The following is a 27953-nucleotide window of genomic DNA, read 5'->3' on the forward strand; positions in this document are numbered from 1 at the left end:
TTTTTTTAAAAAAAAAACGGTTTTTTCTGCTTCGCTGTTTTGCTTGGGACATTTTGGGCTTTTTTGAAAATTTTGCTTTAAACTGATAAAGCAGACTTTAATACGCTTCTCTACAACAAAAAAACTCATTTAATTAGTGCTTGATGCAGATAATTGAAACCTCGAAAATAAACCATGAATTTCAAAAAGAGTTTTTTAAAATTCTTAACATATTTACATTATGAATTCCAAAGGATTAACCAAGATATGTAATTATATTTTAACCTCTTATATACAATAAGTGCTTTTAAAAAAATGATACACAGATAGCTAGCAAAATTGTATGTAGTATTTTTACTTCAAAATATCCCCCCCCCCATCTTTTTGAAGCAAAATAAAGAAAAACATAAGAGATATCTGCACATCAAGAGCTTCGTTTCGAGTGGTTCTGTACATTCTTGAAATTTTTCAGTTAAGTTAATATTTCAGTTGTATGAATATTTCGAACAAATTTTTCACTGATTGATCACATACGTAATAATCTGTTACCACCTATCAGGTGCTTCGGATTTTCAAACTCGGCAAAGCTCCAAATTCTGTAATGCACTGACTGTTCCTTAAGATTGTTGAGAATCGGGAAAGTATCGAAGTTTCTGTTCATGGATCATATACGTAATAGACGGTTCATCTGAGCGTAGGTTTCCTAGGCTGTAGAATATATAACCACCATCACGGTTTACCCAGTCCTGAAGGTTTCTGAATTTTTAACAAGAAAATTCAACATATCGTTACGATTTTTTTATTTATTTATTTATTTTATTTATTTATTTTTTTTTTTTTTTACAAAAAAGGAAAACTACGGAATACATTTAAAAAGAGTGGAAGAACCAATCATTGTTCCAATTCACAAGAAAGACGACAAAATTGATGTAATAATTATCGAGGCATTTCTCTTAACATTCTATTAATAAGATGACCCCATACGCAGATGAAATTATTGGAGATTATCAGTGTGGATTTAGTCGAAATCGCCCAGATATTTACCATTCGACAAATACTCGAAAAGAAATGGTAATATATTACCAAGTACATCAACTGTTTATTGATTTTAGAAAGGCTTACAACTCGGTTAGGAGGGAAACATTGTACAATATTCTTACAGAATTTGGAATACCGAAAAAGCTAGATTTTTTAAGTGTTTCAATGAATCCCAGAGTAAAGTCCGAGTAGAAAAATGCGAGCTTCCACGTCGAGATTAGCTTGAAACAAGAATATGCGTTATCGCCGTTATTATTCAGCTTTGTTCCGGAGACGCTATAAGAAAAATCAAAGAGGGCCTAGAGTTGAATGATATTCACCAGGTTATGGTGTATGCTGATGATGTAAATCTGATAGAAGAACAAACGAAAGAAATGCAGAGGACTTATTAAATGCTTGCAGGGACATGAGAAAATGCAGAGAAATCTAAATACAAAAAAATTCAAAGGATCGTACTACTGCAAATTATGAATGCGTTATAATGTCAATTAATACTTTCGACACAGTGGATACTTGCAAATATCTTGGATCAGTATTACCAGACCAAAATCATACCCACAAAGAAATTAAACGTCGACTGAAATCAGGAAATTCTTGTTATTATTCAGTTCAGAATATTTTTTGTCGTTGCGAATTCTGTCAAGAAATTTAAAGTTTAAAATACATACAATGATAATCATGCCTCTTATCTTTATGGTTGTGAAACATGGTCGCTTACTCTGAGGGAAGAACGTAGACTGAAAGTATTTGAGAACAAGATCCTGAGACGAAAATTCGGACCCAAGAGCAACGGGAATAGGGAAGGGCGGAAACTTCATAACGAGAAACTACATAATTTATACCGTTTAAAAAAACATTGTTAGGGTCATTAAATCTAGGAGAGACAGGTGGGCAGGTCATGTAGCCAGAATGGAAGAAAGTAGGAACGCTTTCAAAGTTTTAACTGGAAATCCAATCGGGAAACGTCCATTAGGAAAACCTAGGCCCAGATGGGAGGACAATATTAAGATGGATCTAGCAGAAATAGGAATACAGAGTAGAAACTGAATTGAATTGGATAAGGACAGAAGTCAATGGAGAGCTTTCCAGGCCATAGAAAAAAAAAAAAGAAAAAAAAGAGAGAATACATTTAAGTTAAGCACAACAAACATGAGTGAATGGTTAGCTTTCACGCTTCTATCGTAAAGTCCAGCATTCAACTCCGCATTCGACCATTTTGACAAAAGATTTTCGGCAAGGTTCTAGAACACAGGTCCCCCTTCCCACTGAACTGTAATAAAGACAGAAAACAACGTGCCCTGCGGGGCTCTAACCCGCCTTCACTCGCTCACGCTCGCTCGGCAATACTATGTGAATTAAATATTAAACTTTGGTACAGAAAAGAACCAATCTAGCTATTAACCTATATGGGGGGACCTGTGTTCTAGAACCTTCCCAATTTTTTCTTAATTCCATTTATGAATGTAGAGATAGTGCGTGTACTGTGAGTCCTGGCTGTCTTCCTTTCTAATCGTTTTTAAATCTTTGTTATTACTAATTACCAGCAGTGATGGATTTGCGAAGAGGGTTAGGGTGGGGATGTCTTTCGGATTGAAGCCTCTACACCGAAATTACGGAATTTCTAAAACAAACTAAATATTAGTTTTGCCTTTACTCATAAACTTCAAGTTGTCCTCAAATAAAAAATTAGAAATTTTTAGAAAAAACTAAGCATTAGTAAGAAAAGATCCTCCCAAAATACTTTTCTAAATCCGCCACTGATTATCAGTATAAAATGGTCTTCAAGGTTCTATCTGGAAGATTATAGCTGAATATACAAACGAAACGAAATATTTGTTATGCCTGTACTCCTTTAAGCTCCTTTTAAATAAAAGTTAGGAATTTTTAGAAAAAACAAACATTATTCAGAAAAACCCCTCCCAAATATTTTTCTAAATCCGATACTGATTATTTCTATCAAATGGTATTCAAGGTTGTGTCCTGAAGATTATTGTTACATCATTGAACAGCTACAGTATAACGGAAATGTGGAAGTACGCTCTGATATATTGAAAAACATAAGTATAATTATGTGCTAGAAGCTACAGTACTAAGCTCTAAGAAGTGAAACACGGATGACTAAAAAGAAATGATCTAGAGAAGAATAAAATGTCGATAATTCAGAAGTTGAAATAAAGTTAAATAGCTTCTAAAATTGCCCTCAAATACTACGTACTTTATTGTTTAATTCATAAACCATGTGCTCCATCCATCATGATGGTGAATTCCAGAGCGAAATATGGCATTTAGGTCATGGAATCTTATTTAACTTTAGAGTATACTATAAGAAAGCTATTTAAACAGAAAATCATGAAAATGAAAAAAGCCAAAATTTCCAAAATTCTCGTTGTTTCTTCCAAAAAAGCCGGCTTTTTATGTGCAAAAAACCAATGATTCAAAAAAGCCGGCTTTTTTGCATCTCTAGGTTAGGGTAAATTCTCTGCTTGAGTACAAACGAAGAGGGCTGAGGACCAATTGAACGCGGCCAGTACGATTAATGGCTAACTCTGATCTACTCAAATGATATATATAGAACGATTTCCGTGTATTTGGACGAATAAAATACATGAGAAGATTAATTTTGCAGTAATTGGCCAAATATATTGAAGAACTATATCACTAACCTAATGTTTTTTGTAGAAAATATAGTTTGATTCACAGTTAATAAAAGGAGTGTAGGTCCATGTACAGCCGAGTTTTATGCTACAGTTCTCTGCCTGAAGCTTAACTTAAAATTCAAAGAAGTTCGAAGGGTGAGTTTGAGTTTTGCGTCCTTGTTATGAAGATTATGAAGGACGGAATTTGTTATTAAAATGAGCTCCGAAGCACGACTGGGGCTAGAATCTGGTACAGTTGGTTGGTCGTTCCCGAACACATCACCTTTCTTCCAACAGAGCTGAATTCTAGGACTACGTCACCAGCCGGGGCTTGAAAAACGAAAACTGTACAACTGAACTAAGAATGAAACCCGGGTCTCCTATTTATTATGCAGGTACATTAATCACTACGCTACCCAGTACGCTTCATGATCAGCCACACATCTAACACTACTGACGTCGGTCTCAACCAGTGATGAAGTTTTCGATCGTTGAAATGTATCTAGGAACAAATTTTACAATATTATTAGGGCTTAACGAATAAGAAAGGTCCAAACATGAGACATAAAACAATCGATAGATCTTGCTGTGCTGAAAAAATTATATGCGCCAGTATAAAAATCTGATGTGTAGTTTCCGAGAAGATGGGGGAAAAGGAATTTCTTTGTAAATCTAAAAATTGATATACCAGAACCATGCCACTGCAATATACTCTCACTTAGTTTTTTTAATTATAGTACTAAGCAAGATGACAATACATAATGTTGTTAATGTAATGTAGTATAAATTATCATAACTCAAATTTAAAGTTTTGTTTAACCAAGATATTGTCCACATATAAAACATATATCACCCGACAGATCACATCAAGCTGAACAAAATACCATTTTTGTAGGTAATTTCTCATGCATCGTTTTCGAGAAAATCGAAAAAAAAAAACCGTAGCGGTAACAAACATGTCATTCGTTGTCAATAATAATTTACCCCTTTTATTTTGCTGCAAGAAATTATTTACTTATGTACTGTATATTGTAAAGTTCTTCATGCGTGGGGATAGGTAGAGCCTGGTAGAGTAAATTAACAGTTCGGAATCGTTTCCCACTACCGGTTTTTATTATAAAAAATCCTCTATAAGCAGTATTGTAGAGAAATACTACAATAATGTAATAGATGGAGCAGCCTAGGGCAGGATATCCACAGAGCTCCGAAGCAAGCAGAGAGGGTTGAGTCACATGACTCCGAGTAAGGTACGATATTGAGGTTAGGAATCCCGACAGAGCTCTGAGCAAGCTAAGCGCGAGGAAGGGAAGCCTAGAATTCCCACGCAAACTAGAAGCTTTGGGTTAGGTATCTACTAGAGCTACGGGCAATGTAAAGAAGGGGTGACCAATCGCAGGTTGTGGTAGCTGTCCATGGAATCCTCTCGGTTATATATGTGCTGCTGTTATATATGTGCGGTGAGATGATGGCGCTGCTGTTCCCCCGTCGTCATGTGACTGGGAGTGTCGCTGTTGTCTCCGTCGTCTGCAACTTCAGTACTCCATATTAAGATGGTGGTTGTTGTTTATAAATCGGAGCACATGTTGGATGTTTGTAAACACAAGCACGTGCTACATTACAATATGTAGCAAAATACTTGTACATTGTTAACTACTGGATTCCACTTATGTTTGTTTGTCACTTCCTGTTCGTGACACACATGCTCTGTTACGCACATACTTGTAAATCCCATATTAGAAAGGGTGTCCTATAAAGAATGCAACTTTTGAAATGCCCGCCATTTCTGTTCTAGTAAGTTGGCAGCACTGAACTTTACACGATTTTTATCTGTTGTTGTTAGTAGTCACGAAGCACCAAATAGCCATGACTGTTCTCTGTTTTCTGTACGGGTAGGAGCTCTATGCACTAGTTATAAGAGAGGTTCCTTGCCTGAGGTAATTTCTCGCAACGGTGACGTGAATTGGCCACCCCATCTTGTAATTTGGTACCAACAAATCATGATCGCTTCCGTAGCTCAAGGCCAAGATCAGCGTGTTATTTCGAACTACAGGTGCAAAATGCCGAAAAGTTATGGAAAATTTTATCCAAAGAACGACACTGCCTGTAGAGTCGTGGAGGGCATTTAATGAAATGAAATGAAATCTTTGAGTTTTACGTCCCATGGTTATGCCGGTTAGACTAAAGGAGACGGTGATGATGAGTAATGAATGAAATGGTGGAATGAAGAAAGTGGGAGGAAACAGGAGAACCCCGAGAAAACCCACGTACATGATGTTTGTCCACCACGAAATTCACTTGGTGGGGGCTGGGATCGAACCCGGGACCCCAAGCACCAGAGGTGGGAGGGCATTTAAGTGACGACATATTTCATACATAATCGCAGGTAGCATACACTGCTAAAATATGTAAATTACTTAATTTTTCATCAATAAATTTGTATATTATTATGCACTCAAAAGTTGCGTTGTTTATGGAACACCTATTATCATGTCCAAAGATGACACATATACCAATTGATAGATCTCCGTGAGCTGAAGGAAATGCTATGAGAGTGTGTAAATCCACATGCGTAGTTTCTGAGAAAAAAAAACTATTTTTGCAAACCTAAAAAAAAATTATGCCATACAATAGCCACGCCATTCATTAAGATTAAATTGATGCTGAATTATAGGCTCATCAGTCTTTTCATTATGCCAATAGCAAGACGACAACAGACAGCATGGATCATTAGTTAAAAACAATTAACACCTCCAGCAGCCGCAACAATGCTCGGTACTGAATAGAGTCGCTACTTCATACAAACATACTCTTATGCTACTATAATAAAAAAATCAAGCGTCATTCCAAGCGAAACCAATCAAGCCCAAAACCTCATGGTGTCAGATTTTGGTGGAACTTCGTGCACATGTAGACCTCTACGAGAGATGATCATGCATCAAATTGTAGCTCTGTACCGCCCGTAGTTTCAGAGTACAGGGTGGTAAAAAATTGACAAAGTTGATTGTTTTTGTAGAATCTTGTTAGCTTCAATTGGTCATATCTTCCGTAAATATTGAGCTAGAGAGTAAAATAATAAACCATTTTCAAGAGGAAAGAATAAGGCTACAAGATGTCAAGAATATTTATTTGAAAATCAAATATTTTCCGGTAAATCCCAGGAAAATTTTGGATCAGTGATATCTCAGAAAGTGACCATTTGATTTCCTTGAAATTGGGTACCAAGATACCCCATATGTCCGGCGTAAGTGTGCCAAATGTCAACTTGGGCCAAGAATGTGCCTGGAGTCTACAATGATTTTCGTGTGACCATGTCGGGAGAGACACCTGGGGTGCCAATGTGGCAACTTGCCAATTTGTCAATACTGGTGAAGTAAGGTGTAAGAAATATTTCGCTATTACTGACATGCTGGAAGTGATCAATTGTCGGTAGTGCCTGTGTTGAAATAGTCGACTGGCTTCTTCAATCTTTTTGTTGCTGAGCGTGTACGCACGGCTAGTTGCAGTTATGGGATCAACAAGAGAGATTATGTCACAAGCAGACAGTGAGAGCACATGTGACATATCTGGATATACAAAGGAAGGTGCTGGTCCATGAGGTCTCAAAAACACAACTTTGCTGTTTCATGTATCTCGTCGACTTGCAGAATACAGGTAAGCTACCAGAAACTACCATAGGTGCAAGTAACAAAGCCCCTGATTCTATCAATGGTAATGCCAGTTTGTGAGCCAACTGCTGCAATTAATAACTCTTCCTTAAAGTCTGGTTTAGAAGAGTATTGCCTCATTGCGACCTTTCTTTGAGCCACAGGAACCACAGAGTGAAATTTACGGGTTCCAGGAATCTGTCGAGCTGTATCACATATTTAGGTCAATGCAATATACTACGATTGGTAATGGAATGTGCCGAAGATCCCAACAGGATTACTGAATTACAGATTGCACCAAAAAAAAAAAAAAAAAAATACTGCTAGATCAGTTACACTTTAAAGACAAATTGGTAAGTTGCCACATTGGCACCCCAGGTGTCTCTCCGACATGGTCACACGAAAATCATTGTAGACTCCAGGCACATTCTTGGCCGAAGTTGACATTTGGCAGATTTATGTTGGACATATGGTGCTACCTTGGTACGCAATTTTAAGGAAATCAAATGGTCATTTCCTGAAATATCACTGATCCAAAATTTCCCAGGATATCCCGGGAAATATTTCATTTTTAAATAAATGTTCCTGACATCTTGTAGACTATTCTTTCCTCTTGAAAATAGTATTTTTTTTTTCTCTCTAGCTCAATATTTACGGGAGATATGACCAATTGAAGCTATCAAGGTTCTACGAAAAGCATTAAATTGGTTCATTTTTTACCACCCTGTACTCTGAAACTACAGGGAGTACAGGAATACAATTTGGTGCATGATCATCTCACATAGCGGCCTACGTGTAAACCAAGTTTCATCAAGGAAACCGCTACATCAATCCCTAGATGACTTCGAACTGAACGAAATGACACCGAAATGTAATTTCTCAAAGAGTATGTCGTTCACTGCCAAAAAGAACTGAATGTTTGTATTTTCCTCAAGCGGAATATTTGAACATTGGGTGACAAGAAATAACCCGTACAAAGTTTGGCGTATTCTGCCAGGAATGTAGTGTCCTGTAGCCAAATAAGTGCTGTAGCCAAGTTGGATTCTTGTGTACCAGTACAATGCTTTTTTCTGCTTCCGCACGTGGATTTTTTTTTTTTTTTTTTTTTTTTTTTTTTAGAATGGCAACGCAGGGAAATGTTGGAACTATTACGTCAAGAAATGCATCAATGTGAAATTGTTCGTTTGCTTGTTGTTCCAAAAACGACAGTTTCAGACGCAGTTCGCGATTTCAGGAGCTCGGCCATGAAGGCGACCATTCCGGAAGAGGAAGAAAGCGCATCGTCAGCACGTCCAAAAATCGTAAGATCATAAAAAAGCGAGTAAAACGAAATCCGAAGGTCTCCGCGAGAAAAGTCACTCGTGGAACCAGGATCAACCACTAATCGGTGTGGAAAATGGCAAAAAGGGAGCTCAACCTTAAGGCGTACAAGCTCCACAAAGTTCAACTGCTCACGGACAAAAAGAAGGGTCTGCGACACGAACGATGCCGCCGTCTCAATCGCTGGGCCGCAGATCAGCGACGGGAACGCATTCTCTTCACTGTGAAGCAGGTACACAACCACCAAAACGAGAGGAACTGGTCCGCAGAGGCTCGCGGTACCTCAACCATCATCGAACAAAGCCAAAATCCGAGGTCCGCATGGTCTGGGGTGGAATTTTCGCAATCGGAGAGACCCTTGCGGTGTTCCTGGATCAAGGGGTTAAAATCAACCAAGAGGTGTACCACCACGAGGTTTTCGAGAACGTGGGCCAAGCGAGACTTCGGCGATACGGAATCTACTTTCCAGCAAGACTCCATGGCGGTCCACAGGGTGAAACGGACGAAAGACGGATACAGAAGCCATTTTCCGGACTTCATCTCGTCCTGGAAATGGACGTCCTACTCGCCGGATCTCAAACCATGGACTACGGTGTGTGATCGGTTTTGGAGGCAAGGCTAGGCACTACATGCCACAAAAGTTTGGAGTCGCTGCAGCAATCCCTGAGTTGTGAGTGGAACTGATTGTCGCCCGAGGACCTGCGGCCCATCACCGAACGTTTGAAAGCAAGTTTGGACCTCTGTATCGCTGCCAAGAGCGGAAACTTCGAAACCAGCTGAACATGCTGTTGCTAAATATCCATGCTCTTGATATTATGTGCTGTTTTGCAAAACTCTTCCAGTTTAATAAATATATGGTAACAAACATTCGTCCGGGTTATTTCTTGTCCCCCTGTATGTTAAAAAAAAAACTGTTAACTAGCATCTTGTGAAATCCCTAAGTTTTCTAGGTCAGTCAAACCTTTAAGAAAATTGCAGTAAGCAAACTTCGCAATGCATAAGATATGCCATTCTGTTGATATACAAATACACTTATCAAGTTTATTCCATATCTCACAGATGTTATACGTGTTCACCTTCGCCGATACAGCATACAGATAATTCATTAAGTCCTACATACATGCCAGCATATCACAGTCTACCAGAGCCTTTGCAGCTGTGGTACATTGTTAAGATCCTGGAGCTTGACAGAGAACGGAAGCATGGGGATTGGGGGCGATGGCTCAGTGGTAGAGCGCTTATCTGGTGCGTAGTATTCCTGGTTCGACCCCCGACCAAGTAAGTTTGTGGTGTCCATGGGTTATCTCCGGGTACTTCCGTTATCTCCAATTTCTCCATTCCATCAATTCTTCTATCATCACACTCACTTGTTTAATCATCGTCTCCCTTAGCCTAAGAGACATAATCATAGGATGTTAAACAAGATTTCATTTCACTTTCAGAGAAAGGAAGCACATGGACAGGACCCTTCACAAATCTCCATAAGAAAACACAGCAGATTAAACCCGGAGATTGGAGTGACCACCGTATTAACGCGCCATCTTCTTCTGTGTGTCCCGTTAACCTTTGTCGTAAATTTCAAATAAGATACACTAACGCATTTTCGTCGTAGTAAGCAGGACAGCAATCTCTCAACAAATAAGTGTCTCTATATGACTGTAGTAGCAGCTACTTTGTTCATTATCTTTTGTTCCATATGGTTGCGTAACATGGTCGCTTACTCTGAAGGAAGAACTGAGTGTATTTGAGAACAAGATCCAGAGACAAATATTCGGACGCAAGATGAACGGGAACGGAAAATGGCGGAAAGTTCATAATGAAGAATATTTAATTTATACCGTTTATCAAACATTATTAGGGTCATAAAGTCTAGGAAGCTCAGGTAGGTAGGTCATATAGCCAGAATGAAAGAGTAAAAACGGTTTCAAATTCTGACCGGAAATCCAATCGGGAATCGTCCATTAGGAAGACCTAAGCGTAGATGGGAGGACAGATGGATCTCGCAGAAATAATACAAAGTAGAAACTGGATCCAGTTAGCCAAGGATAAAAGCCAATGAAGAGCTTTCACGAACGCGACACTCAACCTCAGGGTTCCATAGGAAATAGAGTTGGTAGGTTAGTTACTTTAGCAGCTACTTTCTCAAGCAACTCAGTGCAGTCGCGGTTGCTCTTGAAAATAATATGATAAACTAATGAAACTGTGAATTGTAGGAGCTTGCGATTCTTTTCATTCTTTTAAATCTTTTCATTCTTACTCTTCACCAATTTGAATCTAAACTATAACAAGTGATTTTTAATCCTAAATATCGTATTTAGAAATAAATAAATAAATAAATAAACATACATTTTTAACTCGAGACGGGTTAATTTACTCCTACACAATTTACTGGTTTGTGCTCTAAGCAGTAAGGATTGTGTGGGAATCCTAAATAGCATATGTACTGCACTACATCAAAACGGAATAATATTTACGAGTTATCGTGGAATGTTTTCCAAAACGGGTAACAAAGGGAGAATAATAGGAAGAAGTATTATTCTCGGTTGATTATAAACGTAACTAGTAGTGAAAAAATTAGAATGCAACAAAAATTAAATATGCGATTTATTCCTTCAAATACATATATATAGGCCACTTGGGTTCCACACTGGTAAGGCACTCTATGTTAAATGAAAAACCAGTGTTTCCAGTTCAGCAGGCTGTTCGAACGAAACATAAGGACACGCAACCCAGAAAACCGCATAACGATTTTAGGGTTAGGTGGTAGAGCAGCTATGGCTGAACCTCGCCCGCTTCAATAAAGACATTTTCATTTCATTTAATTTCATTTTCCGACAATGCTGTATTCTCGGTATGGTGAGCGACCAAGGAAACAACCTACTAAACTGGCAACATTGCTTTTTCATCTAACACAGGGTGCTTTATAGTGTTAAAGCGCTCTATAAAGCGCTAAAGACTCAAACGGTTAATGCGTTTGGAAACATTTCTCCATTTTAGATTGAAAACGACCAACTTCCAACAACTTTCCTTTCTTTCCATTTCTTTGTACACGTATCTTTAGTCATAACAGAGTTGGCTTACAGACCCAGACTTTTGATATACCTGGTATATATGTAAATATATACGCATCACCATCCATTAAGTTCTCCGTCTGGTCTAGTGTTGTAAAATTTCCGGAAATTTTGAACCTGCTGGTATAAAACCGTTTTTTCCGGTTTCTTTCCGGAAAAATTGGGAAAATAACAAAAATCTTTGTATTAGGTTAGTTCTACTAGTAATGGAACAGTTTTTTTTTTTCAAACGCGTGAAAAATATAAGTTGAGAAATATGAATATTGTGAATATTTTAAAAAAAGAAGCATTCGAAAATAAAACTCTTGTAATTATTCTTGAAAATTAATAGTCTACACTCATTTTCTTTATGTGCCTTTTCGTCGTTTACTCCTGGTTGTGCATTAATTACAGAACGTTTACAATTGCATACACATCTACTATCACGAAGCGTTTATATTGCAACAAATAGGGCTCTAGAATGAAACGTAGTTCTTTATGTCTTCTTTGATCTGGTGAAATTTTGTTAATTTTAACCAAATTACTTCTCAAAAAAAAAGAGCAGTAGGCAAATTTCAGTAACACTCATGCACTAAGACACAACGGTGCCGACTTCCCAAAATTTCTGTGGTGCATACCAATGGCGGGACGTGTTAGCCTACATTTTTTAGGGAAGTCTCGATATATGATAGATTTGTTTTTGGTTAAAATCTTTTATGAACACTGAAATAAAGGGCTATGCTGTGAAAAAGCAAACTATACCGGTACCATAAGGATAAGTTGGGCTGCTCTACCTAGCTCAGTCGGTAACATGGCTGACTTAAACGCAAGAGAAACGGGTTCAAACCCGGGTCCAAACTAAAAATCTTGTGAGTGCGCCCCACCCATAAGATTATTTGTGTGGGTGTCGGCGCCCCGGAGCACCCACGTAGTCGGCGCGCATGTTATGACATATAATTACTATTATTTAATATTGAAATACAGACTTTAATATAAACTTTATGTACAAAATTTTGTATGTAAACAAACACGTGTTTTCTAGTGCGACAAATTATCTATCTATATATATAAAAGAGAACGTACAAATCCTTTGTCCGCTCATCACGCTAATACGGCTGAACCAATTTCTTTCATTTTTGGGGGGTTATTAGGATTTGGACCCTAGATGGTTTTTATCATATCACTTTAATTTTCAATTACCAGTGTCTTGAGATAATTGACCATTCAGGTGTCCATTACGTACAAATCCTTTGTTAGTTCATCATAGGTATAAAAATAAAACGTATGTATATGCAACCCGCATGACCGTGTCACTCGGCGGGTTAACATACATGACAGGCGTTATAATGGTTTTTATCATATCACTTGAAAGCGAAAAAGTAAAAATTATCTAAGTAACAAAGTTTATTGCGTTCGGGGGTGACCGCAGCGAAGCGGGGCGGGTTAACATAAATGACAGGCGATATAATGTTAACATTTACTGCAATCTTCTATGGTTTTTATCATATCACTTGAAAGCGAAAAAGTAAAAATTATCTAAGTAACAAAGTTTATTGCGTTCCGGGGTGACCGCAGCGAAGCGGGGTGAACGCTGCTAGTATGTATAAAAATGAAAGTGACTATATTTGTAACATAGCAACTCTTGAACCACCAGACTGATCTCGATAAAAATTTACAACATATTTTGTAGATAAGGTTCGGGCCTGAGATGGATTTTACCATTTCACTTTGAAGGTGCAACTTGGAGGAAGGAAGTGCGGATATATATTGAAAATTACCGATCCTAGTGTCGAACCCATAGTTTTCTGGGTTGCTAAGGTGAACAGTGACATTTCCGATGAAGCTTAAATTCAAATTCAGCACTGCAACTTGGGGGAAGGGTAGGGGACATATATAAAATGATCGAAAATGACCAATATTAGTGTCGAGTTCATAGTTTTCGGGGTTGCTGAGATGAACAGTAACACTTTCCATGCTGTTTAAATAAAAATTCAGGCCCGCAATTTACGGGAGGTGCAAGGGTATATATAATGATAGCCGATATCAGTGTCGAATCCATAGGTTTTCGGGGTCGCTGAGGTGAACAGTGACATTTTCGATGCCGTTTAAATCCAAATGTATTCCTTCAAATTGGGGGAAGGGGGAGATATATAAAAATGATTAAAAATGATCGATGTTAGTGTGAATCCATAGTTCTCAGGGCCGCTGAGATGAACAGTGACATTTCCGATGCAGTTTAAATCCAAATTCAACGCCGAAATTTTCAGGTGGGGGAAGGTAGTGATATATTAAAAATGATCGAAAATGGCTGATAGACTATTATTGTCGAATCCATAGTTTTCGCGGTCGATGAGATGAACAGTGACACTTCTAATGCCATTTAAATCCAAATTCAGTACCGTGAAATGGGGGCAGGGGAGATATATATATATACAAATGATCGAAAATGATCGATAATATACATATACCACATTGACTTGATCCCTAGTTTTCCGTCGCAAGCGCTGCTGTCGGCTGAAGGAACTCCACTCACATTCTCTCGCTTAGCAACAGCTGAACGCTTATTGGCTCAACACGAGCGTGAGAGTTTTAGTTCGCATTTTTGCCACGGCTCAAGACATTTTGGCAGCACAATAGTGTTGAATCCATAGTTTTGGGAGTTGCTGTGATGAACAGTAACACTTCCGATGCCGTTTAAATCAAAATCCATCATCGTAACTTGGGGTGGGGGAGAGGGGAGAAATATATATAAAAGTGATCGAAAATGACCGATATTAGTGTCGAACCTATGGTTTATGGGTCGTGAGATGAACAATAACAATTCCAATGCTGTTTAAATCCAAATTCAGCGCCGCAGCTTTGGGGAAGAAGGGGTGGATATATAAAAATGATCGAAAGTGGCCGATATTAATGTCGAAACCATAGTTTTCGGGATGGCTAAGATGAACAGTGACACTTCCGATGCCGTTTAAATCCAAATTCAGTCCGTATCGTAAAGGGGGAGCGTGGCATGTAAAATTACTTGAAAATGACTAATACTTGTGTCGAATTCATAGCTTTTGGGGTCCCTAAGTTTATTGGTGACAGTTTTATTGTCCTTTATACCCAAAATGAAACGTATTCTCTCTGTGCGAAGAACGGGTATTCTGCTAGTCTTTAATAATAACGAACGGAAGTTTCACATGTTAAATTCTTTAATATATTTGTCGCTGCTCAAATTTTCAGAGTTGTGCGGTGTATGTGTGTATATGTAAATAAAATTCTCTCTCTTTTAGAGTTGTTCGAAAAATACACAAATAATAACGAAGGATTTTTATCAGGAATCAGACAACTAAAAAGAAAAATTAAAAGCTGTTGATTTAAGTATTTTTCCAGCTAGCGAAATACGCTGTATATATGCTGCAGACACATTGCAGCAAATAAGATTAGCATCAGGTGAAGAAATAATTTTTAAATTATATTTTCCGGGTTTTGCCAATATTTCCGAACAAAAGAATTTTTCTAATGGATTCAAAATTTCCAGAAATTTTACACAGCACAAGGAACATACGTATCTGCATAAAAATATATATTTGATTTTAACATATTGCTATTAACAAAAATTATTCTGGTTCTGTTTTTCAACACTTCCCTGTCATAAAACGGTAACTTTATAAGATTACTTAAGATAATTTAAATGCGCCTATATCAATTAATCTAACTAGGGTTATATTTTAGAATCTTTTGTAGCCATAACTCCATTCTATCACTGTGCTAAATTTAAAGGAGATGTACAAATATATTTCTTGCCACAAAATTTCCCTATTCTAATACAAGAAAGATAACTACTCAATTATCTTAACTGTAAACTAGTAAATATAAAATAATTTTCATTATAAAAGCATAATGTAGTAAAATATTCGGAAATTTCAAAATTTCCTAATTTTTCGGTTTTTTTCCAAGCTCGGGAAAAAAACGGTAAAAACTGTTTTTTTACCCAAAATTTCCGGTTTTTTCTCAGGCCTTTACAACACTAGTCTGGTCTAGTGGATTGTGCGCGCCTTTGATGCACGTGGTCTGGAGTTCGATTCCTGGTGGTAGAGCATTCAAATTTGAACGCTGCACTCATGCGCTACTATTATGTGGTTCCAGTAGCTTTGCCCTGCCCTGAACCGGAATAAAGATAAATTTTGCTGGTAGTGATAGCTCTAGCATAGGTTGTTGTGAGTTTTCCACACGAATATTTTATTTACTTCATAAAACACGTTATAGCTATAACGACTGTCTCATCATAAAATTAACCTGCACCGAGCAATACAACGTCACCCATAAGATATGACCGTTAAAGGTAATAAGACTCGACTAGAACAAAAGGTAGAGTACAGGTATGTAATGAATTTTTATTCGAATCTCTATTGTAAATGTGCACCATAGTAGAGAATTACTTTTTTGTGCACCTAGCACAGCTTTGGAGGCAAGTTTTTTTTTTTTTTTTTTTTTTTTCATAAAATGTTTTTACAGCTATAACGCTTATGCACTCCTAATGTTACTGTGTACGCAAGGAAAGGTGGCTTCTGACAGTTGCGTAGAGCACGTGAAGTATTGAAGGCGCTGTTGCCAGAGGTTCCGCAACAGAGACAGCAGCTCTGGCTATAAACTTAAGACGTTTAGCAAGTCGTCTCAATTACCGGGGTCAGTGATCTTCGTTGCTTAGAAATGGCGTGAAAGAATACTGCTGTGATTGGCGAACAATCCTCCCTCTCGTTTTGTTTACAACATGTGCAGCTATCTGTCAGAGGCCACCTTTCAGTGACTCGATAGTAACTTGCACTCAAGAATGCAATGTTACCTATAGAATACAATGTTTGAAGGTAGTGGAGTCGATTATGTCAAAAGCCAGGATATATATTAATACATTTTTAATGATACCGTCTCAAATCTATTGACTCTCTAGAGTTTAAGAAATACATAATTATTAAATTGAAAAATAACATACTTAATAAATAAATAAATAAAAACTTCTCTGTCGCTGGACAATCTTGCCCTCCCGAAATAATGGTAAAATGACGCTACTGATTTGGGCCGTATAAATATTCGAACACACCAAACTAGTTTCGTGCTAATGAGAACAGAGGTAATTAATATATTACTTAATTATCTTTCTTATAGGGCAAATATCAATTGCAATTGGCGTTTAGCATCCCTTTCAGAAGCGAGAATATATGAGACGGTTCTACAGCTTAACGTAGGATTCGATCTACATGAGCTCCCGACAGGAACATTTACTAGAGGAACCAGACATCACATTTCAGTCATACCCACATTGCATGGAAGCTATATCAGCCAGAAAGTTCGAATTATAAGCCACTGACAACTTTCGCCAATGGATACGAAAATGGTATTCGGACAAATTCCCCCCAAAAGACACCAGGTACGACATAATCCCCTCGTGAAAAGATGCGACTAGGACAATATCTTCCCGGACAAAATTCCCCCCCCCCCTCGGAAATGTAACTTTTAATGAAGCTTCTGTCACTTCCTCAAGGGACAGATCTGTCATCAACATTTTAGAACCAATAGCATTTTAATATTTTTATGAAATGAAATCTTTGAGTTTTACGTCCCACGGTTATGCCGGTTAGGCTAAAAAAGACCCTGATGATGAGAAATGAATGAAATGGTGGAATGAAGAAAGTGGAAGGAAACGAGAGAACCCCGAGGAAATACACGCACACGGTGTTTGTCCATCACAAAGTTCACTTGGTGGGGCTGGGATCTAACCCTGGACCCCAAGCACCAGAGATGAACGCTCTACCACTGAGCCACCGCGGTCCTTTTAATATTTTTAGTCAGAATAGTCAACTTTTAATGAAGCGCAGGTGAGGCACAGTGAACTTTTAATGAGGTGCAGGTGAGGCACAGTGAACTTTTAATGAGGTGCAGGTGAGGCACAGTGAACTTTTAATGAGGTGCAGGTGAGGCACAGTGAGATTTAATGAGGTGCAGTTGAGGCACAGAGAACTTTTAATGAGGTGCAGGTGAGGCAAAGTGAGCTTTTAATGAGATGCAGGTGAGGCAAAGTGAACTTTTAATGAGGTGCAGGTGAGGCACAGTGAGATTTAATGAGGTGCAGGTGAGGCAAAGTGAGCTTTTAATGAGATGCAGGTGAGGCAAAGTGAGCTTTTAATGAGGTGCAGGTGAGGCACAGTGAACTTTTAATGAGGTGCAGGTGAGGCACAGTGAACTTTTAATGAGGTGCAGGTGAGGCACAGTGAGATTTAATGAGGTGCAGTTGAGGCACAGAGAACTTTTAATGAGGTGCAGTTGAGGCAAAGTGAGCTTTTAATGAGATGCAGGTGAGGCACTATTAGCAAACTTGCAAGAGAGAAGAAAGAAAGAACCGCAAGATTAGTCTTATCTAGCTAATTAAAAATTTACTCTTCTCTGAAATATCCAATGGTAAAAATCTTGCTTGTTAATCGAATCACTTAAATGAATAATCCACTAATTTTCTTTTTAATAATAATAATAATAATCTCTCCACTCTAGCCTGCCAGAATTTTGCTTACGACGTAAGAGAGCCGCTTCTAGCCCGGATAGTTTCAACAGAATACCCTCTTTGCTTTTTATCTCTTAAGTATTACTGTCTTTTTTTGAATTTTAAAATTTTGAGTGGGAGTCAGTCTGGGATCTGAATTCAAAGCCTTTTTTTTTTTTTTAAAAAAAATTATACGTTATTTCATTAGGTTTCTTTCTGTTCTGCCTAATGACACTCCAGCACTTTGTAACATGTTTTTTTTATGTAATCTTATCTTTAGGCAGAACAGGAATTCCTGTCCTGCCAAACTCTCTTTCTTCCTCATTTTTTGGAAAAAGGGATATTTAGATTTAAGGGAACTTAATACTAATTATTTTCCCGACAATTGCAGTTGCTTTCTGGACCTCTTGATTTTCTTATATCATCTCAGCTTCTCTGAAGTGAAATTAGCAATCATAGATCACCATTATTTTTACTACGAGTATATCTACGCGATATATGTTGGCCATCTACAACTTTACCGAAGAGATCTTATCCTTCTTGTTGCGAGCGTGCAACTAACTGAACAGTAACATAGCTAAAGACATATAACTGCTCTTGCGAAAACGTGGATTAATTTTCTGTCATTACTTGGAAAATTCTTAAAGGTAGTAATAGAAACATTTGTATTTTTTTAAAAGTGACTTTTGATATTAAGGTAAATCAGTCAACATTTCCTCGTACAGAAGTTGAAATATTAAGAATAATAGTAACACAAATATAAGAATTGGAACAATACGACATAACATATTAGGTTGCATATTATATAAGCAATTACGGATAACCATTCTTTTACGGTATGGGTAATTTTCCGATTTTTATCCTTAGCCTGTTTCTTAATAGTTTTCCAATAACTATTTGTCAAGTTACACAAAGTTGAATATAACGTTCTTCTTCCTTCGTTAGTAACAAATTGAGTCATGCCCCCCATAAAAACAACTTGTTAGCTTTATCCCTGAATGAATATGTGTTGGTTTCCGCATACGTTATGTATTGTATATCACATTAGTAGTCTGGAGATATATGTTGATTTTTTTTGCTTACACTTATTGATTCTATTACAATATACTTCAAATGGGTCTAGGACGTTGTTTTGGTGTAAGGGCGTTTGGCTGTAAGTGATGTTTTGGTGTATATATATATATATATATATATATATATATATATATATATATCTCCAGGATATGATCAAGAGAGGGGCTAAATCATAGTTTGCCCTTTATCCAGTGTATACCTGCCCTTGGATCCGCCCTTGTATATATATATATGAGAGCACTAATTAAGAAAAAGGGAGAATTAGTTAATATAGAAAATATAAAATAAATCTTAATTTTTTAAAAGCACTTTGAATTTTGCAAGCTTATACGTAAATTCAATTGTCTATACTATATTACAGGCATTTAATCGAAGCTATTTTATAAATATGATTAGGTATTACTTCTTAAATGCCTTTCCACTAATAAAGTGCATGCAAATTTAGCTTCAAATTCAAATAAAATTTACCTCCTTGTTGACAGAGTCATATATGACAAAAACCTTTATTATGCTATAGTTTTCTGCTTAATGGTCATAAAATGAAAGAAATAAGCCATGAGAAAAAATCTTACCAAATATGAGTTGATAGACATTAATATAGTAACATTGAAAGAAAGCAAAGTCTAGATTTTTAATCTTACACTCATAGCAGACTATAGTTACTGCACCATAGTGTATGGCACATTAGGACTGTTTTTACTGCAAAACTTACGTTACAAAGAACAATTTTTTGAGAAATTTTTCACGGGAGGTTTATGCTGAAGAAAGATCATATAGTAAGTAAATTTTTTGAGCATGATTGATTTTTCGTAATGAATTACAGTGTACATATTCTCATTTCAGAGAACTTAATTTAAAGGTTTCTGGAATGCTATTTGAAAATCAAGAGAAAATGGGTACTAATAAATTTCCCTCAAATTGAAATATCCCTTTTGCGAAAATTAGGCAGAACAGGAATTCCTGTTGTACCTAAAGATAAGATTACATAAAAATTGTTTTACAAAGTGCTAGAGGGTCATTAGGCAGAAGAGGAAAGAACTGTTTCATTCTGTACTTAACTTATTTTTCTTTTAATTATAAACCACAAAATACCCATAAATACATAGTACGGGTCACAGAACACAATTAAGATATTCACAAACAAGATGGTATTCTTCCACTTGTTGACTTCTTTAAATGGTTCACAATTGACCTGGTTCTTTGACGACCTCGAATGGTTCACAATTGATTAAATAACATGCTGATAAAATTGTCATATATAGTAACTTCATTATTGAAAGTCTTTCTTAGTAAAAATGGTAATAATTCTTACTCAATATCAAGACACCCGGTAGAACATAATCGCCCCGTGAAAAAATGCACCTACGACAAAATTCCTACCTGAAAAGTAACTTTTAATGAAGTCTCCATTACTCCCTCAAGCCCTTCTGTTCAATATACTTAAAAAAAAAAAAAAAAAAAAAAAAAAAAAAAAAAAAAAAAAAAAAAAAAAAAACGCACGATAATATTTGCTGAACTTGTATCCGGAACAAAATGGAAAATTGTTTAGGAGCAATAACATCGGATAATGCGGTGACTAAGGTTTTAAAATCCATTGGGCATAACCGTCTGCCGGATGGCACGAAGATTATATTTATATGTTGTTTATTTGTACCTATGTAGACAGCGAATCTCTGGGAAAAAGCATCCCTTCTACAATTAGTGCCTATTCTTTTAACTGTATTTACACATTACCCATGAGTGTGATTTTATGGCGATTATTTCATTTCTGGTTGAGAAATTTGGGTATTCAATGGAGTGAAAACATAGGCTATACGTCCATATTGGCCACAGCAGAAGGGTATTACTTTTTTTTTTTTTTTTATTTGGTATAATCATTTCATTGAATATATTAATCTGACTGAAGACAGTTTATAATTTCTGTTTGCTTAACTCTCAGGTCTCCACGAAACAACACAGTATGAAGAAACGTGCCGGTTCGTCTCATGAAGTCCCTGCAGTAATATTTGGAGAAAGTCTAAAAGGGACATTGAAGAAGCCATGACATTTTTGCCTAAAGAGGAAAGTGTGAAACTGTTACTTAGGCGACAACGTTCTGTTAGGTACCTATATGGACCGGATTCCTTACACGAATTTGTAATTGACCAATAGTAGACCACGACGGGGACGGAAGTGCAGGATTTCTCATTTATGATAATGGTCTAGAAAGTGCGAACAAAATATTGATTTTTGCACAAGGTATGTTTCTGCAGCTATTGCAGGAACAAGACAGATGGTATATGGAAGGGATATTTGAAGTTGCTCTCAGAGATTTCCGTCAACTTCACACTATACATTTCAAGAATTATACAATTATTTTTCTTTAAAAACATCTATCTTGCACCGAAGAGAGTGATAGGGAATATTGATATACCAGCTACGATAACTGTGAAAGAAATATTTGGAGATGCAACGGAAATACTAGGGTTCTTTTTCATTTGTGTCAATCAGCGAAGGTACCAGAGGCGTTAGAAAAGATTCTGTGAAAGCTATCAAGGGCGAGAAGTGTCTCTAGAAGATTTTCTTGTAAGTGTCAGTCAAATTGCAAGAAATCGTTAAGAGACCTTAGCGAGGCAAAATTAAACTTAATGGACGACCCAATTATAATTAAGTAGTGACTGGTTATAGCATACTGAATATATGTATGTTAATTTTTATATTATTTTATTAGTGTACCTTTACTTTTTAAATTAGATGTATATTTTCACTTTTATTCACTATATTGTATACTTTTATTTGTTCCATCATTTTGTAAAACTGTATGACGGCACTACATATTAAAGCAGTTTGAAAAGTACGCTTGAATAGTCGTGTGACTTGCTGTGAATGCTAGGTCAGCATGTTTCACGAATTTTTCGGTGTGCTAATCATTTTCTTCGGAGGCGAAAAAAGTATACGTAATAAGGAAAATATTTTTCTGGAATAATAGAGGAGATATGACGGTACTGGCTGTGAAGATGTCAACTTAAATTATATGAGTACATTATTATTATTAATTAATTAATTAATTAATAGTTACCTTCCCAGGGGGAATTTGTCCTAAGCGCATTTTTTGACGGGGGGGGGGGGGGGGGTTATGTCCTACCACGTGTCTTTTAGGGGGGATTTCGTCCGGGAAATTTTGTCCTACATTCTACGAAAACACATGCTCAATAATTCCGTGTTGCTTTTCATGCATCAGAGTTAGAAGTTTCTAAGTCTTTCCAATCTTTAGAATGCATTAGTTTACACTACCATCGGCAGTTAGTGTCGTTCCACTGCAGAAAGCAACCAATTTGTGCTACGCCGTTACTACTAGGTAGCTTTGCAAGTATCCCCGTCCAGCACAGAGCAAAGTATGAGGGCCCGCCCAGGGGTACGTCCATGGAAGTAGGGTTAATGACTACGTACAGATACCAACTAGTGATCTTAATGTAAACTTAACCCACAGCGGAAAGTTACTACGAAGTTTATATGACGGAAGATTCCTGTAGAACAGCAAGTAGTCGTTACATGGAGGCACCCGCATTCTATATCTATGCCAGCACAGTGAGGGTAAAACTGGAGAGTTGCTGACGTGATAAATCTTTTCAAGAGGTAAAGTATTCTGCAAAATAAAAATGTACGCTGATAACGCTGTACATATTGGCTCCTGTGTTCGTTGGTGTTTGTTTGAACAATTTAGAACTTCTGCGTGATGTGGCTGCTATGACCGAATGCGAATATGGCTTGTATGATAAATTTCTCTGATAAGTGTGCCTAAAGTGACCGTTGGCGTATGTGTTCAATAGCTTATGTGATCAATTTTGTGATGTAGCGTGTATTTCATGTGGCGTCTCTGACCTAGACTTGAATAAACACGGGATTAAACTAAATTTGAGCTTCTTGTCACTACAACCTTTAAAAGGATCAACAGACAAAATACGTTGAACTGCACAATTCACAGAAAGCTCACTAGCTTCCACCAGCATTATTTCTGCCTTTTAATAACATTTATGACGCTGGTTCAATACGAAAATTCTGTAGCTCCATCAGTAGTTGAACTATAAGGCACACGCATTAACCATTCGAATATACCTTGCAGTATTAATTACTAAACTATACTGCAGCAATTAATTTAGTAAGTACAGGAAAGTTATTTTAACTAAGTAATACAGAGGATATTCTCCCCGCTAAGAAATATACATAAGGGTTCGCGAACAGCTATTGAGAATTACTGCCGATACAGAAATTTTAACGCAGAACATAGTTTGAAGTTCGAGAAATAGCTTACTTTAATTTCTGCATTAATTTCCTCGTCTTGGTACTCTAATTGTCACAAATTATTTTTAAAACAGATGTATCTAGTTCAATTCTTCACCTTCTGCATCTTCCCAGTGATGCGAGGCTATATTAGACGAGGATCTAAGGCTTAACGTGGGATCCGAACCACATGAGCTCTCGCCGGGAATCAAACCTGGTCTTCCGCGTCGAAGTCCCGTACGGTCAACCATATAGGCACGGGGGAACCCTAGGAGCTACTTTTGAGTGGAACATTAGGTATATAACAGAAATAAACATTGTATGGGTTCGCCATGAGATGTAGAAATATTACTAACCTGGCAGACTATGTTAAATCTCTCTCTTTATTACCGGGAAACATTCAAAATAATAGAAGTTAAAAGAAAAGTACTAATAAACAGGCCATAAATCGTATTTACGTACATTTTACAAAAGAGAAAGGACAGGAAAGAATGTGTCTCATCGACGTTGATTAGTCTCAGAAGAATTACTCATTTTACGCAAAAATATTATCCTTTATTTCCTCAACAGCATTTCATATTTAACCATAATCATCATGATAGGCAGGTCACTTGCTGCAACTGGAAAACTTTTATGCTCCACAGTCTCTTATGCTTTCTAACCTCTTCGTCTTTACGTACGAAGTTTTGTTTTGATACCGTCCATCAATTATGGCTTCCTTCGCCTCCTCTCTCTCTTTCCTGCCACCATATCCTCTAGCATGTCCCTCGTGATACAGTTCCTTCTTAGCCAATGTCCCAACCAGTTTCTCTTCCTCTTCTTAATAATATTTAAAATGTTCGTTTCTCCCCACATCTCTAACACCCTCATTTGTTTTGCGCTCGACGCGACTAAGTTTCCTCATTCCCACATTTCGACATCTGTCAGTCGTTTTTCATCATTTTTGCGTAATGTCCATGTTTCTGACCCATACTGTACAATACTCCACACGAAGCATTTCATGAGTCTTCTTCTCATTTCTTTATTCAAGGTCTCACAAAACAGACTTTTCTTCCTTCTAAAGGTTTCTTCCGCCATTCCTATCTTTGCTCTTATTTCAAGTTCGCACTTCATGTCATTACTAAGAATACTACCCAGGTATCGAAAACTAGTCACTTGTTCTATTTGCTCCCCTCCTACTTCTACAGTATATTTGACACCAGCCGCTTCGTTCCTATTACCATGGCTCTTACCTTTGTAACATTTACTTTCATCTTATATTGTTCACAGTCCTTTCTCATCTTATTGATTTTCTCTTCAGATTCTCCAACAAGTACTATATTATTTGCAAACCGCATACATATTTATTTAACACTAAATATAGAAACATTTAATAAGACCAACCTATGTACCACTCGATACTACAGCTCGGAATGAACCTTAGCCTCTTCTGCTATCAGCCTCTATTTTTCTTTACTCATTAATCATTATCGTTCTACTGTCAATTACCTTTATCTTTTCCAAATCTTCGTTCACATCTTCCAAACATTTCTTTTTGGGACTTCGTTTCTACTTCTTGTTAAGTAAACTGTTCTTCTTATGACTTTCCTCGGCTCGCCTTCATCCTGCATTCTTTCCACCTTTCCGTATGTCCCATTGCAGTCGTGCTTTTATATGTGTTGTAAAATTTTCTACTAGAATTATTTAATCGAGTTCACAGTTATATTGACTTCATCATGTACAACTTCTACTAGCGTGAACATGGTTTCAACAACTGAAAGTGAGAGAGAGAAACAAAAGAGTAAATTAAAAAATTCACGGTAAAACGTTAATACAAAATGAAAATATGAAAGAAAACGGCGTTTATTGTTCACTTATTGTGTAGCTGGATAATATAATAAAGTAGTGTTACATACGAGCATATAGTACAACAAAACTTTAAGGTCTTCTGTAGTGAGAAGAAAATGTGTGCTAAAATAATGTCATTAGGTCATTAATTATTGAAAGCAATTTACGTATACTGATTATTCATATCATACTTGTTTGAAGTCTCTAGGACATTCAGTAAGTCAGGTTTACTATGTAGCTATTTAAATATTAAAGTCGCTACAACTGTACAAGGTATGATCAAAAAGTAAGGTGAATGTAGCTGCACAGCGCCATCTATCGATGTTGTATCCATTTCAACTAGTAAGCTCGGTAGCATAAATGCTTTGGTACAATCAGTGTCGAGATCGAACGAGTTGTGAAATGGTAGTTGGCTTCCAGAGGCAGAAGAGTGAGGACGTGTTAAGATTGTCTGTCACGCGCCAACATTAAGTTTTGTTTTAAGCTGCAAAAATTTGCCAAAGAAGATCACGAAAAATCAAAATCAGTGTATGGCGATGAAGCGGTAGCATTGGAGACTGTTTACAAGTGGTATGAACGATTCAAAAGTGGCAAGGAGTCGGTTGATAACGAGTAACGATTGATACGTACTTTGGCAACAAAAACTAGATGAAAATGTACAAAAAGTGGCAGACATAATTTGTTCAAACAGGCGAATGACTATTCGAGAGCTTTCCAAAGAACTAAACATCTCATATGGGTCCGTGGAAAGCACTTTAACCACCGATTAAATGGACAAATGGCATCCTTCTTCACCACGAAAACGCGCCGTGCCACATCTTGCTTTTGGTCCGCGAGTTTTTGGCCGAAAAATTATTCCTGTCTGTCCACATTGGCTGTGTTCACCAGATATCGCACACCCGGTGGAAGAGTGTTACAATTCGAAAAATGGAAATTTTGAGTTATCGTCGCTCAAAAGAGAACAGAGACAGAGAAGCGAGCTCCAACTGGCGGTATTTTCGCATAAACGTAACTAAGATTAACTTCTAGATGGCAGAAATACCAGTATTCCAGGGAGCGATTTTGATAGAATAATAACTTTCCACAAATGTGTAATTTTGACTTGTAACAGTCTTCCACCGGACGTGCGATATAACATGACGCGACATCTGACTGTTCGCAAAAATTAAAGCCGTGCTTAAAGGAAACGTTTTGACACTATTCCTGACATTGAGAGGACCACGATAAAGCAACTGAACGCCCTTGCAAAAGAAGCCTTCCAGAAATGCTTCCATTCATGAATTCAACGTTGGTTAAGTGCATTGCTAGCCAAGGACAGTACTTTGAAGGAGATTAAATCAAATTCCATGTAAGCTCATTACGTTGCTTCTAATAAAATTATTCCCCGTATTTTTTTTTTTTTTTGATCACACCTCGTACTTCCTAAAATTGAAACAGATGAGCAGAACACACTTAATTCTTTCAGCAGTCAACCTGTTCCTCTTATCTCTTCACTGTAAAGACGTAACATTGACTTTTTTTTTTTTCCAAATTGTGTTGTCAGTGACACAAAGTACTGTACTATAATAATCAATTGAGCAAAATTCATCATTGGGCTTTGTTGTATTTTAAAAAATCGGAGCAAAATTTGTGTTCTCTAAACGAAGCAATCCCAATTACTCGGGACGTAAGATCACCGTATCTTGCACTAATGGTCTGTATATTTTTCTCTAGATCATTCTATTGAATATTCTAAGCGAATTATTTTCACTTTCTGTCAACGTTCAGATTTCTTCACTATAGGCAGGGACGTGAAGTTTTCGTTTTAACGATAACATCGAAAATTTGAAAAAGGCAAAGTAAACTCTGTAGGTACACCTAAATATATGATAGAAGGCCGCATTTGGTGTTTTGAAATCGCGAAATAACGCGAATTTGTTACTTTTTTAAAAAAATAACACCGAAATGCACTGCATAAGATGATATATTCGCGAAATCGTCATGTTGGACGGTAATACTAATAAAATAACACAAGTTTCCTTTGCAATAAAATGTGATTCACGGAAGACCGTCAGCCCTGTTATTTTTAGACCGGTTGGTTAGTGAATGTTTGCCCCCTAAGATTTTGCTGCCTGTGCTCTTGAAGCAATATCTTTGCCAGCTTCCAACGTTGATTCTGAAAGATACTTTCAGAATACAACCTTAAAGAAAAGAAGGTGGAAATATTGACAATTTTGTCCTTTGAAAAATAGGAAACATTGAAGAAACTATAAATTCGCCATTACGTGAAAATGTGAGTTGATAATGATGTGAATTGCGTTTTAGATAACTACCATACATAGTGAATTGATTTTTTTTTTTTTTTTTTTTTTTTTTTAAGTGGAGAAAACGTTAAGAAACACTGCAATGTTGTTTTTAGTCGATATATGTGTTCAAATCATACATTAAATAAATCGAAGTTTAGGAAGGGTATCGAGCCACTTTTTTCCAGATGGTAAATCCAAAAATATAATTTATTCCTGTAAATTTAAGATGCCAAAATTTAAAACTTTTCCTTTAATTTTAAAATTATATTTTATTTTAATTAGCTTTCACAGACCACTTTCTTTATGTTTACAATATACTTGTT

The 27953-nt window shown here is 37.0% G+C and overlaps 1 long non-coding RNA gene across 2 annotated transcripts in view; it reads right to left on the reverse strand.

Moving 5' to 3' along the window:
* Positions 1 to 27953, reverse strand: part of LOC145673832 (uncharacterized) — a 164481-nt gene that overhangs the window by 90225 nt on the left and 46303 nt on the right. For both annotated transcript variants that reach the window (XR_014128827.1, XR_014128826.1), the window contains exon 4: positions 25007 to 25271. This is a non-coding gene — a long non-coding RNA (uncharacterized LOC145673832). The remainder of the gene's footprint in view (positions 1 to 25006; positions 25272 to 27953) is intronic.

Source organism: Thermobia domestica, chromosome 17 (assembly GCF_964235325.1).
Source record: "Thermobia domestica chromosome 17, izTheDome1.hap1.1, whole genome shotgun sequence".
Classification (NCBI taxonomy): Eukaryota; Metazoa; Arthropoda; class Insecta; order Zygentoma; family Lepismatidae; genus Thermobia; species Thermobia domestica.